Here is a 13704-nt window from a genome sequence, read left to right as displayed (position 1 = left end):
GGCATCATACATATCTAGCAACCTCGGGAGATGATCCCTACGGCCAAGGCCAATTCCGACTATCCATTTAGGAATTGGGCAGGTACCTCTACCCTCCTTTGAAAAAAAGGGGGGGGGGGGGAAGAATTGTGAAGAAACGAACGTTCAAATCACTAAAAATTGCATCCATCTACGGTGTGTGGGCTTTATAAATAAAAAAGACCAAAACAACTGGGGATTATCTTACAAACCCCAAGTACCAATATACCCCTGCCTCATACATTACCGGCTTTAAGCAGGACAAAAAAACTTCGTGGTCGCCGGTGACCAGATCACACAAACACCCACACACACAGCACAATTGGATGCCCATCTTTAGTGACGGTGTGGTTGGATGGTATTTACCACGCCCCTTACTTACTTTTTTTGTTTTTGTTGTTTTATGTGTTGTGCCCCTATATGTGCATTTTTAAAAAGTTCAAAATAAAAATTATATTTTTTAATTCAAGTCACCACTGTGAAAGGGCTACTCAAGTTAAATTTGGAGACTTTTTGCTCTGCCTACTCTGTGAAATATTATTACCAACAGGGAGGGAATGGTTGAGGAAGTAAGAGTGGCTGGGACCTTAGGAGTCAGTGATCATGCTATCCTTGAATTTTGGATAAAAGGGGAGGAAGACCTGAGAAGATTCAGACCTCAAGGTTGGATTTCAGAAAGGCAGATTTTAATAAATTCAGAAAGAAGATAGGAAGAATCCAATGGCAGGATGTTCTTAAGAACATACATTTTCAAAAAGGTTGGGAAATATTGCAAAATGAGATTCTCAAAGCAGAATCATTAACAATCCCTAAAAGAAGGAAGAATAGGAAGCATTTAAAGAGACCAGGATGGATGAGCACAAAACTTTAATACATGCTTAAAAGGAAGAAAAATATGTTTATCAAATGGAAAGAGGGGGGCATATCTGAAAAATAATATAATACAGTCTGCAGAAACTGTAGGGCAAGTGGCAGAAAAGCTAAAGATAACAATGAATTGAGGCTTGCAAGAGAGGCCAAAAGCAATAAATAAGAATTTTGGGGGTATGTCAAAAGCAAAAGAAAAGTCAAAGATGCTATAAGATTTTTCAGAATGAAAATAGTGAATTGGTTAAAAATGATGTTGAGAAGGCCGAACTTTTAAGTTCTTATTTTGTATGTTTTCTCTCAGAAAGTAAATGTAACATCAACTCATCTTCCCTGTACTATTGTAGGAATAAAGGAATGCAGGCTATCTATGAATAGAGAGATGGTGAGGGAACACTTAGCTAAATCAAATTAATTCAAGTCTCCAGGTCCAGATGAATTACATCCTTGGATACTGAAGGAAACAGCAAAGGTACCGTATATACTGGAGTATAAGCCAACTTTTTGGGCACATTTTTTATGCTTAAAAAGCCCCCTCTGCTTATACTTGAGGGAAGGTCCCCTGCACCATTGCTTTCAATGGGGCTGCGGCTGCTGCCGGCAGCCCCATTGAAAGCAATGGTCTGCCGGCAACCCCTGCAGTAATTTTCTGGGAAGGGCTTTAATTATAAGCCCTTCCCTGAAAATTATCCCTAGTTGTAGTAAAAAAAAAATTTAAAAAAAAAATATATATATACTTACCTGTCTGCCGCTGCCAAGGCTCAGGCGCATCTAGCCGCTTGGGTCCCATCACTGTAATGGAGTTCTTTCAGCAGGCGGGGATTTAAAATGCCTGCCTGCTGAAAGGGCTGCTTCTGATTGGCTGGGCACTCAATTGATTTCAATGGAGATGCCGCTGATGGTGGCACCATTGAAAGCACTAGGATGTCAGCACCCCCACAGTGATTTTTAATGAATGGCCAAGCACGCCTGTGATTGGCTGAGCACTCAGCCAATCACAGGCAGCGCTCAGCCATTCATTGAATGATAGCTGAGCACTGCCTGTGATTGGTCACAGCACTTAGCCAATCACAGGCAGTGCTTGGCCATTCATTGAAAATCACTGCGGGGGTGCTGACATCCTAGTGCTTTCAATGGTGCCACCATCAGCGGCATCCCCATTGAAATCAATGGGAGAGCTTTGCGATCCTCTGCCACAGCTGTGACAGCTGTGGCAGGGGATTCTTTAATCCCCATGGGGAGTCCCCTTTTCACTGAACACTGTGACAATGCTGTCACAGTCTTCAGTGACATGGGGACTCCTCACGGGGAATATTTCCATGTATGCAGTACCAGTAGGTGCTGCATTTCCCACCCTAGGCTTATACTCGAGTCACTAAGTTTGTGGTAAACTTAGGTGCCTCGGCTTATATTTGGCTCGGCTTACACTCGAATATATATCGTAAACCACTCACCATAATTTTTTCAAATTCCTGGAGAACAGGAAAAGTCCCAGAAGACTAGAAAAGGGCAAATGTTGTCTCTATCTTCAAAATAGGGAAGAAGGTGGATCCAGGAAACTACAGGCCTGTGAGCCTGACTTCTATACTGGGAAAGGTCTTTGAACAAATTTTTAAACAGCATGTATGCAAGTACTTGGATGAGAATGGAGTAATTAACCAGAGCCAGCATGGGATTTCAACAAACAAGTCATGTCAAATGAATCTAATTTCTTTTTATGACAGAATTATGGACTGGGTTGATCAGGGAAATGCAGATACAGTATATCTTGACTTTAGTAAAGCATTTGACAAAGTATCTCATACTATACTTATTGAAAAAATGACCAAATATGGGATTGACAAGGCAACTGTTAGGTGGATTCACAACTGGCTGAGTGATCGTACTCAAAGAGTGGTCATAAATGGCTGCACATCCAAGTGGAAGAATGTATCAAGTGGGGTACCACAAGGCTCTGTCCTAGGCCCAGTGTTGTTCAACATTTTTATAAATGATCTGGAGAAGGGAATTGATGGGAAACTGATCAAATTTGCTGATGACACAAAGCTAGGAGGATTAGCTAACACTAGGGAAGAGAGAGAGAGAGTATTCAAAAAGATCTAGAAAAGCTTGAACAGTGGGCGACGACTAACAGAATGGTATTTAACAAGGAGAAATGCAAAGTCCTACATCTGGGCAAGAAAAATGAAAAAAAAAACACATACAGAATGGGAGCAATTGAGCAAAGCAGCACCACCTGTGAATAAAACTTGGGTATACTTTAAAATCACAGACTAAACAAGAGTTAACTGTGTGATGCAGCAAAAAAGGCAAACGCAATTCTGGGATGTATTAAGAGAAGCATAGAGTCTAGATCACGTGAGGTAATTATCCCCCTCTACTCTTCCTCAGTCAGACCTCATCTGGAATACTGTGTCCAGTTCTGGGCACCCCACTTTAAAAAAAGACACAGCCAAACTGGAGCAAGTTCAGAGAAGAGTTACCAAGATCGTGAGCGGTCAGCAAGCCATGTCCTATGAGGAACGGTTAAAGGATCTGGGAATGTTTAGCTTGCAAAAGAAAAGACTAAGAGGAGACTTAATAGCTGTCTACAAATATCTAAAGGGCTGTCACAGTGCAGATGGATCAGCCCTATTCTCATCTGCACAAGGAAAGACTAGAAGCAATGGGATGAAACTGAAAAGGAGGAGACACAGATTAGATATTAGACAGTGAGAGTGATCAAAGAGTGGAACAGGTTACCATGGGAGGTGGTGAGTTCTCCTTCAATGGAAGTCTTCAAACAGAGTTTGGACAAACATCTGTCTGGGATGCTTAATGAATTCTGCATTTAGCAGGGAGTCCCTTCCAACTCTACCATTCTATGATTTTCAGTGGTAAAAAAAAAAATTTTTTGTTGCACTTTTACTAGAAAATTAATGTCACTAACAGACTGTTAGATGAGCATAAGTCGTGTGAAAAGTTAGTGACCATTTAAGTACTTTGTATTCGTGCTACACATAAGTGGATCTAAGAGCACAGTTGACCACTGGGGGCAGAAAAGGGTAATTTTCAGGTCTACTCCCACTATTCCAGTATGAGGACTCATTTCCTGACTTTGTGGATATGTGATGAAGCGAGCACGTGAACATAACCAATTCTCGACCACGAGGTCTAAGAATACAATGAAAGGAACATAAAAACATGAAAGAACGTGAGGTAGCCATGTGTAACAAAATGAATTCCAAAAAAATATATAAACAGAACCTAAACTCATTCTGAAACTTAAAATATTATGATAAACTGTTTTATGATTCATTTTTTTACAAGCATTCAGACTCAAAGTTTTATTAGGTGTTAAAATCATACAAATCTGTCCAAAAATACACATATAACTAAACTCTAAATAGCTTTTATTGGTGCAGTGAACCTCATGCCATTTGGACAGATGGTGAAATCATTAAGCAAAATGTAAGTCCGACAATGAGGCCAAAAATCATAAAAGAACCTAAAATCAGAACATATAACACTAGAGAGGTGTGGGTGTTGGAACGGGGAATGATACCTTATCCAACAGATCACTGTTTCACCTGCTAGGACTCATTTACTATTAGGAGAGATGAGTGAATCAGTAAAAATGATTTTTCAACAGAAGTATTTCCCATCCCAAAACCATATTTCAATTTCAAACTCCATTGACTTATATGTGGGAAATAAGGCTTTGTAATAATATTTTTGTGTGAATAGACAGAAAGACAAAATGTTAGAAACTTTACTCTAATAACTATAAATATTCAGGCCTAAGTCACATGGGCATTTTTTCCCGCGATTTGCGGATTGCATAACGGATGCGCATCCACAAATCGCGTGACAGGGGCCGACGATTCGCTGATAAATCTGCACCTAGCAGCGGTTTCAGCGAAAGGGCCCGATCAAAGGAGCACTGCCCGCTATCCTCTGCCACAGCTGTGGCACAGCTGTGGCAGAGGAGAACGATGTTCGCCCATTGAATTCAATGGAGCCGGCAATACAGCCGGCTCCATTGAAAGCAATGGGCTGCCGGCAGCTGAGAGCTGCCTCTGATTGGTCCCTGCGCTCAGCCAATCAGAGGCAGCACTCACTCACCCATTCATGAATTCATGAATGGGTGAGTGAGAGCTGCCTCTGATTGGTGAGGGATGTGACCAATCAGAGGCAGCCCTTTCAGCAGGCGGGGATTTTAAATCCCCGTCTGCTGAATACTACAGAGAGCAGTTCAGGAGAACTGCCGGCTGGACGCGGCTGAACTCCGGCTGCAGAAAAAAGGTGAGTATACTTTTTTTAAATTATTTTTACACATTTGCAGGATGCTTTTCAGGAAAGGGCTTATATTTTAAGCCCTTCCCCGAAAATTCATATAGCGCTTGCCAGCAGCCCATTGCTTTCAATGGAGCCGGCTGTATTGTCGGCTCCATTGAATTCAATGGGCGAACATCGTTCTTCTCTGCCACAGCTGTAACAGCTGTGGCAGAGGAGAACGATCTTTAGTATATGTTGTCAATGGGGTCGGCATACATAGCACACAACGATTCGCAGAACGCAGATAGGCGTGTTCTGCGAATCGTTGTGTCCTATAATTTATCGCACATCCGCATAAAAAACGGACATGTGCCGGACATGCATTGGGTCTATATATCTGCAGATCGCAAGTGCGTCTGCAGATCGGACCAAAAAACGCCTATGTGACCGAGGCCTCAATGTGCAAAATCCGCATTGAACCCAAACAATCTGAAATTATTTGTGTTCTGGTCAAGTGATGGAATGAAGTTTTCTATACAAATCAGAACAGTTTGAAATTGAGTGGAATGATCGAGTTGAGCATTATCAACAATGGGAAGAAGAAGAAGACGATGAAGAAGAAGATGACGAAGACAGAGGGGAAGAAGAAGAAGATGTAGGCAAAGGAGAAAGGAGAAGAATGGCTCAGTAATTAGAGCTGTTGCCTTGCAGCACTGGGGTCCTAGGTTCAAATCTGATCAAGGACAATATCAGCATGGTTTCCTCCTATACTCTAAAAACATACAGATAGGTGAATATAGATTATGAGCCCCAAAGGTGACAGACAATATCAAGTGATGTTAAATCCTATACAAGATGTATGTACTATAAAAAAAAAGATTATTGCTATGAAACACAGGAAGAATATACACATTTCATGCAGATGTTGTGAGATTCCAACACAGGGCTACAGTGCTAACCACAGGAGAACCACCAGCGGTTTAAGCCAGTATGCACCACCTGAGGTTAAGTTCTTAGTGAACCAAACTTTTAGCAAAGTTCGACCAGAAACAGGGTTTGACTGGTTAGTTGCCCACAACACTAATCATGAGCATAATTTTGGCGACTGGTGGAAAGTCTCTTGAGGTCTCCCCACAGTCTTTGGATGGCAGGTGCTGAGGGAGCCAATTTAGCTATATACATTTACAGGGAGGTCAGGGAAGTGTAGAAAGAATATATTGCATTAGCAGCATTGAAGTGTACTAGCTTTGAATTTTGGCCATGTAATGTGAGCAGGGTTGCTAGAAAAATCTATAATGCTTGGACAGATCAGAGGCAAAAGAAGACCTGGCCACCAAAGGACACGATGGCTAATACTGTCAGAGCGGATACTGGCGTGAATATCACACAACTGAAAGAAGCAGTGAAAAACCGAAAAACATGGAGGGAGGGAGCCTTTAGAGTCACCGAGGGTGGTGAACGACTAAACGGCTAACAACAACATATTGCTTAGCAGCATTTAAGCTCTGAATTTCAAAATAGGTCATATGAGGCTACAAAGGACTGAGATGCACTACCAAATGCAGCGCTACCGAATACAGCCCGTGGATAATAGTTGCACTGTTTCTTAAAAGGGAAAAAAGAGCAGTCCCTCTTTTTTAGTTTTGTGCCAACTATTAAAGTTCATGGCTGCCATCTTGCCTCACCTATTCAGGTACCACATCTTAGTTTGTAGTAGCATCAGCAGCCACAAAACGTGGACAACTTCTAGTGTAATGGCTTAGAGATCTTACACTGAAGCCCAGATCCCATCTGATGCTATCAAAAGCATGAAGACCGGGGTTCCATAGGTCTTGCTTCTAGATTTGTCACCAAGTCAAACCAGTGTGTGGTACAGTGGGTCCACATCCACTGATCTTGACACAACCCCTTTAAGGTAGATGGGTCTGCATTAGTCTATGCAGAGGCGTAACTTGAAGTTTCTGGGTCCCAATGCAAAACCTTTAACAGGGCCCCAACTATAATGCTTAATTCATAGAACTGGGCTCCTTATATGGAGAAGAAAGGCATTATGGGCCCCCTAAGGCCCGTGGGCCCGGGTGCAACCACATCCCCTGCATCCACTATAGTTACATCCCTGAGCCAATGCATAAACACCATTAATTTTATGGCAAATATGAGACTTGTAAATGCCAATCTTTACAATATCATTGAGAAAAGTTGCAAAGTATGCAATTACATTTACAACATTAATCTTCAGGATTATTAAATTTTTTTAAATCACATTTTGAAATGATTATTACGACTTCGTAAATATCTGCGTGATGATATATTATATTTGTGGTCATTAATTTTTTTATTAAAATGCTTCCCAGGGATTCTGGTCAGATTCTCGATGGTGATTAAATCATTGGTTTCATTGTTCTAAATTGTTTTATATTCACTAAAGTGCACTGCATGAACAGCACTGGAAACCACCATGAAGTCCCAAGTCCCATGTCTGGGAAGCAGAGGAAAAGCTGTATTTATACAATGCATGCAACATATGTAACCATGTCCTGGTAGACCTTTTCTCTATTGTCTGGTGTGGATTAAAAACGTGTCCTTGAAGCCAGATGTTTAGTACTACATTTATACTTAGTATCACTTGCACCCTAAGACTGTTTCCTTGTATTACAATTTAATTTACTGTTCTGTTAACTGCAGACATAAACATTTCCATACATTTATTCAGCTGAAGCAATGTTCACAGTGAAGTCATAAAAGAGTAAATCACACAGATGTGGAAGGAGCCTGGTCCTTATGCCACCAAATAGGTGTGAGAAAAGGTAAAGGGGTTTTCTGAGACTATACTATTGATAACCAATCCTCAGGATAGGTTAGCAATAGAGATGAGCGAGTATACTCGCTAAGGCACATTACTTGAACGAGTAGTTCCTTAGCCAAGTATCTCCCCGCTCGTCTCTTAAGATTCGGGGGCCGGCGGGGGCGGAGCGGGGAGGAACGGAGGGGAGATCTCTCTCCCCCCGCTCCTCCCCGCTCCCCACCGCAACTCACCTGTCACCCGCGCCGGCCCCCGAATCTTTAGAGACGAGCGGGGAGATACTCGGCTAAGGCACTACTCGCTTGAGTAATGTGCCTTAGTGAGTATACTCGCTCATCTCTAGTTAGCAATAGAGATGAGCGAGCACCCAAATGTTCGGGTCCTCGTTATTCGAGTTGAGCTTTTCGTAAAATTCGAGAGCTCTATTCAAGTAACAGACCCTATTGACTTTAATGGGAGACTTGAGCATTTTTGTATGTGACCCGCCGGGTGCCGAGCTTTTTTTTTTTCTTTCTCTCTCTAGCGTTCAATGTTCAAATCACACATCATTTGTGTCTTGCCATGGCTTTATCCTGGTTGCAATCTCTTTGTAGCACCACAGAGTTACCTGCTGGTTGATGGGCATCTTCATGGGAATGTCTTGGAAGTTTTTCAACTAGGAAAATCAGATATCTGGCTGGCTGATGTATGGGAATGTCTGGTAACCAACTTTCCATCTTGCGTGACCTGCTCCGATGACAGACCCAGGTGGTTGGCTTGACTATTTATTGAAAAAGCATCCACCATTCAGGGGATCACCTGGTGTTACTCCGGGAGACTTATGGATCCATTTCCAGGACCTCTGAGAAGCATTCCAGAAGGGGGTAAGTGGAAAATTCCAGTGCATCCTCAGTGGAGTGATGATGATTTATCCATTCAGTCGTAGCTGACTTTCGGTCACCTTGTGGATCAGCATACGCCATGCTTCCCTATCTTTGGCTGCTTCCTTCAGATTCTCTACAGTCAGGTTTGTGTCAACCTTGATTGTGTCTAGCCAGCATGTTCTTTGGCATCCTCTTCTTCTGGACCCACTGACTGTGCCGAGCATTATTGTTGTTTCCAGAGAATTAGCTCCTAGGACATGACCAAAGTATGAAAGCCGTTGTCTGGTGATTTTGCTTTTTTAGTGATACTTTTGGTCAGACACGGTCTAGGATCACCTAATTTGTGACCATCTCTGTCAATGGTATGTGCAGCATACGCCACCAGAACCACAGCTCAAAGGCCTTGACCCCTCTTCTGTCTACTTTCTTGAGTGTCCAGTTTTCGCACGCATACAGTATGTAGTTATTGGGAAATGATTGCATTGATTATTCGGATCTTTGTTGTAATGCTGATGTCTTTGCTCTTCCTTGTCCTCGCCATTTTGTAGATGGCACTGCGTCTGAGCCTGATTCTTCATTTGATTTCGCGCCCTGATTCACCACTGTGGTCTATCTTGGATCCAAGGAACGTGAAATCTTGGACTGATTCAATTTCTTCATTGTCAATTGTTATGCGTGGTACAACATTGCTTGCTTTGTCAGAAGCCTTGTTACCTTAATATGGAGACAAAGTCCCATGTGTTCACTTTCTTCTTTCCCTTGTGTTGCTTTCTTCTCGAAGGAGTAAATTTACCTTATTCTTCACATTCAACCTATTTACCTTTTACAATGTGATGACACATCCTTAAGTGCTGCTGCCTTTTTGGACAGCACGAACAACAAGGACTTGGTCATGATAGCCAGAAGCCCTGCTATTGAAAGAAATAGCAGAGCACAGTGATAATGGTGACAGGGCCAGAAGCTAGTGTGCAAGGGCTCCTGAGGTCTAGATCACCAGGTGAAGCAAGCACGGCTGCCTCTGTTTGCCAGTTCCCCTTGCAACGAGCTTTAAACAACAAGAGCGAAGGTGCAAGAATATCTTTAGAATGGGGCATTATGTAAGTACATATCTTATGTGCGAGTGGGTTCTTTTGAGATTTAGGACACATTGAAGTAGCATTACCGAGATGGGAATACCCCTTTAAGTACAATCAGTAGACTACAGAATGTAGCTGCAATTTCTGCCGTTTCCTGAAGATTGGTTAATACATAGGTCAAGAGTCAGATCAGTTATGATAGCTCCCATTATTACCCTGCCCATCAGAGTAAATGGTGCATCACTTGTTTCTTCTTGTTACACGTGTCCTGTACAACAACACACATTACATACCCATAAGGTCAGCCCTGACAGCATATAAAAATGTTGGCTAACACTGTACAATTGGATAGAAAGCATTTCATTCTATCACCTTAGGGTTGCTTCACATCTGTGTTGGGGGGTTCTCGTTTCGAGGAACAGGAAATGGGAATCCCATGGTCAAATGGCTCCATCTTATTATGGAACTGAACAGCCCCAAATGGACCCTGTTGACCATAATTGAGTCAATTTGCTTTCCGCTCACTAGCCCGGCTTTTTGCCAAAAGAAAAAGAGCTGCTGTATCTGAGACTGAACCTTCGACCGGAGATTCCAATGCAAATATGAAACAACCTTTACTCCTTCTTTTTGCCAGTCATGACCAATACAAGAAACATAGCCATATTTGTATGTATTACTTACAAATAAAGAGTAATTCTGAGTTTGACGTGCTTCGCAATGATTCTTGTGTCCTAACAACCAAGTGGTATTTCCCCAGCTACTGTATATAGTAACCATCAAGAGACTGAATCCATTAGAGAGCAAATCTGTGGTTTCATTGCCAAATGGAATGAAACAAGAAATGTATTGTGATACTCTGGAATCCAGAATGGAAAATAAATTCTGGCATCAGCTCCCGAACCAGCGGTTATACAATAAATCAGAGATGCTCATCGTTTACAGTATAAAATTATATTTTGTGACAGCTGAGACAGTTACACAAAGCAGCCAAATGTAAAGCCTTATTGTCTTTAATTGTCATGCCTTAAGCAACAACTGGATCGTTTTTCAATTTTAATTGATTTAGATTCATTGTAGGGTTGACTCAGATTGCTTAAATCCACTTAGAACTTCTGGGATTTGAACTGCCTTAAAGATACTGTCCAGGGTTAAAAAAAACATGGCTGTTTCCCTTCAGCGCCACACATTTCTATGAATTATATCTGGTATTACAGCTCAGCTTCCTTGAAGTGATGTGAAATGATGCACAATGTGCCTGACTTCTGGCCTGGTGCGCTCCAACTGCTTTTCCGATGGGCCTGTCTTTGGACTTCCGGTCTAATGCCAGACGCCATTGTGATGTGGTGAGAAGCGACCACATCAGCTCTAAAAGAGTTTGAATATAAATGTATGTGTGTATGACCTGTTTGATTATTGCTCCTGGGGAAGAAAGAATTATGTTTATTTCCGAAACGCATTGAGTCAGTTGTTGAGATTGTTCATAATGAAGACACAATCACAGATGAATCATCTGCCTTATCCTTCTGGTGAACTTTTGGTGCTTTTTTGAATTTGGAGGGCGTCAAATGTTGCCTCAACTCTGGCCCCCCTCTGTGAGTGAGTATGATAATTCATTATTATAATTCAAACAGTGTGAGAGGGAGACAAAGAGGTCTTAGTCGGATATCCTTCCCCTATGGTGCCATCTAGGTTTCTGTCCTCATGCAGTTTTCTGCATGGTGTTGCAGCCATTCTGAGGCTTGCACCGGGCTTGCAGGCCAGACCAGGTTTTGGGTGTGACCTTGCTTCCCCTGGAGCTGAGGGGCGTGATAGTTACAGGAGTAATGTCAGTCAGTACCTGGTGCTGAGTAGCTTGGCTCCTATTTAAACAGTGCCAGCATGATCTCCTGTGCTGGTCAATCCTTCAGTTACCTTTGGACAGCGACGGAGGAACACACCTTGGGTGAAGCTCCTAGCTAAGTTCTTTTATGCTTTGTTTGGTTTTCGGTTTACTTTCTGTTGTGCTAGGGCTCCCCTATAGGGACTTGTCAGTGGCCCAGGCACGCGTGCGGGCTCGCACTTGTCAGAGCAGTCGGTCCGCCGAGTAGGCAGGGCCCCCTCCCGGGTTAGGGGACATCAGGGAGAGCATTCCCCTTAGTTTTTGTTTCCTTTTGCACAGTTGTGCCTTTTGTTTGTGTTTTTGTGGTTGCATTTCCCGGAGGACGCAACACATGGAGGATAGAAGCCGGACGGAACCAGCATTGGAGCTCTAAAATGTAATGTGAAAGAAGCCTTACTAAACTTCAGTATTTGACTTAATGACTACGTTATTTGTAGAAAGCTGAAATTTGTAAAAGCATAAGGCATTGAGGATCATTTCGAGGATAAAGGCCAAGAAAAGTTGAATAATATAATGAGACTCTAGGGAAGAAAAAAATGAATGCCAGAATGAAATCCTAGTTATCATTAATTTTACAACTTCTTTACAATTGTAAAACTCACAGTTACATGGGGGATTTCATACCCATATTCCTCAGAAGATGTTCAACACAAAAAAGTGACCTTTGATTGTAATCTTATGAAAACTCTTAAGGGGCTCTAATACATGAATGCAGCAGTCTGCATGATCCAAACCGTAAGAAATCCAAGACAATGTGTCATACTCATCGTACTGTCATACTCATATTGGTAATCTAAAACACAACTTGTCTCAGACTGAAGAGTCTTGCTCACATCTAGTCATTAATGAAACCATGATGCTGTACTTACTACGTGATGGTGTGTCCTGACTTACCTAAGCTCATCATGCTTATCTCCATGAAATCTATACAGTAAATGTATATGAACTGCTAAATTTAATCACATAAACTGCTCTGTATACAAAAAAATACCATGGTCTGAAGATATGGTTCAGACTACCTTAAAGTGACCCTCCAGCTTCAGGACAAAATTCTGTCCTTGGACCAGAGGGGGAAGGAGGTAAACTACTTGTAGTTGTTCTCTGCTATCCTTTCAATATGCTAGTTCCTGGTTCTTTTTTTTTTTTTGGCCATTCAAATGGTCTTCGCAATCTTCAGACTACTTAATCTCCATAGTGCTCTGGTAGTGTTAGACTACTAATGCACTATAATTGCTTTCTGATTGGCCAGAGCTGCTCATATGATCAACACTACCCAATTAGAGAATGTATGTTAGGTTAATAAAAAAAATCCTTGCAGACATCTTGGACAGCCAAAAACAGGGCCTAAAACTAGCGGATCAGAGAGGCGACCGAAGAACAACTGCAGGAAATATACCCCCTGTCCTAGGACAGAGTTTTGTCCTGAAACCGGAGGGTCACTTGAGAACCTGTCACATCCTTTGACAAGCTGAATGGGCTGCATACCTTCACAACCGTGTGCCACCTGATTCTTTTGCTGCTTCTACTTTTGTTTTAGCCCCTCCCCCTATTCATCTGCAAAGGTTTTCATTACTTTTGGAGCCTGATGCTAAGCCACTGTCAAGAGGGTGGTCTCCACTGCCCAATGTCAATCAAACATCATATTACCCATTAGTACTGGAAGTAGAAGCCATCATTTTGACAATAGACTAGTATGGGGCTCCGAAGGTAGCAGGAATGATTGTGGGTGAATGGGAAGAATGGCAGGGGGAGGGGTCTGTAGCAAAAATAAAAGTAGTAGAAGAATCAGTGAGGATGTGTCTGAACAGTTATGGAACCCTTTCTGCTTGTGAGAGGATGTAAAAGTCCTCTTTAAAAGGAGTCTAATTTAAAGTGTATTTTTAAGTAGAAAAATACAATTATGCTATTAAAATAATAAATCTCAATAAAACTGCATTTAGA

General features: G+C 42.0%; 1 protein-coding gene across 1 annotated transcript in view; it reads right to left on the bottom strand.

Annotated features, from left to right (window-relative positions):
* The window catches only part of BBOX1 (gamma-butyrobetaine hydroxylase 1), a 113357-nt gene that overhangs the window by 72071 nt on the left and 27582 nt on the right, over window positions 1-13704 (bottom strand). The window lies entirely within an intron of this gene.

Source organism: Eleutherodactylus coqui, chromosome 11, assembly GCF_035609145.1.
Source record: "Eleutherodactylus coqui strain aEleCoq1 chromosome 11, aEleCoq1.hap1, whole genome shotgun sequence".
Classification (NCBI taxonomy): domain Eukaryota; kingdom Metazoa; phylum Chordata; class Amphibia; order Anura; family Eleutherodactylidae; genus Eleutherodactylus; species Eleutherodactylus coqui.
The sequence above is the reverse complement of the archived record's forward strand: the minus strand, read 5'-3'. Positions and strand labels throughout refer to the sequence as shown.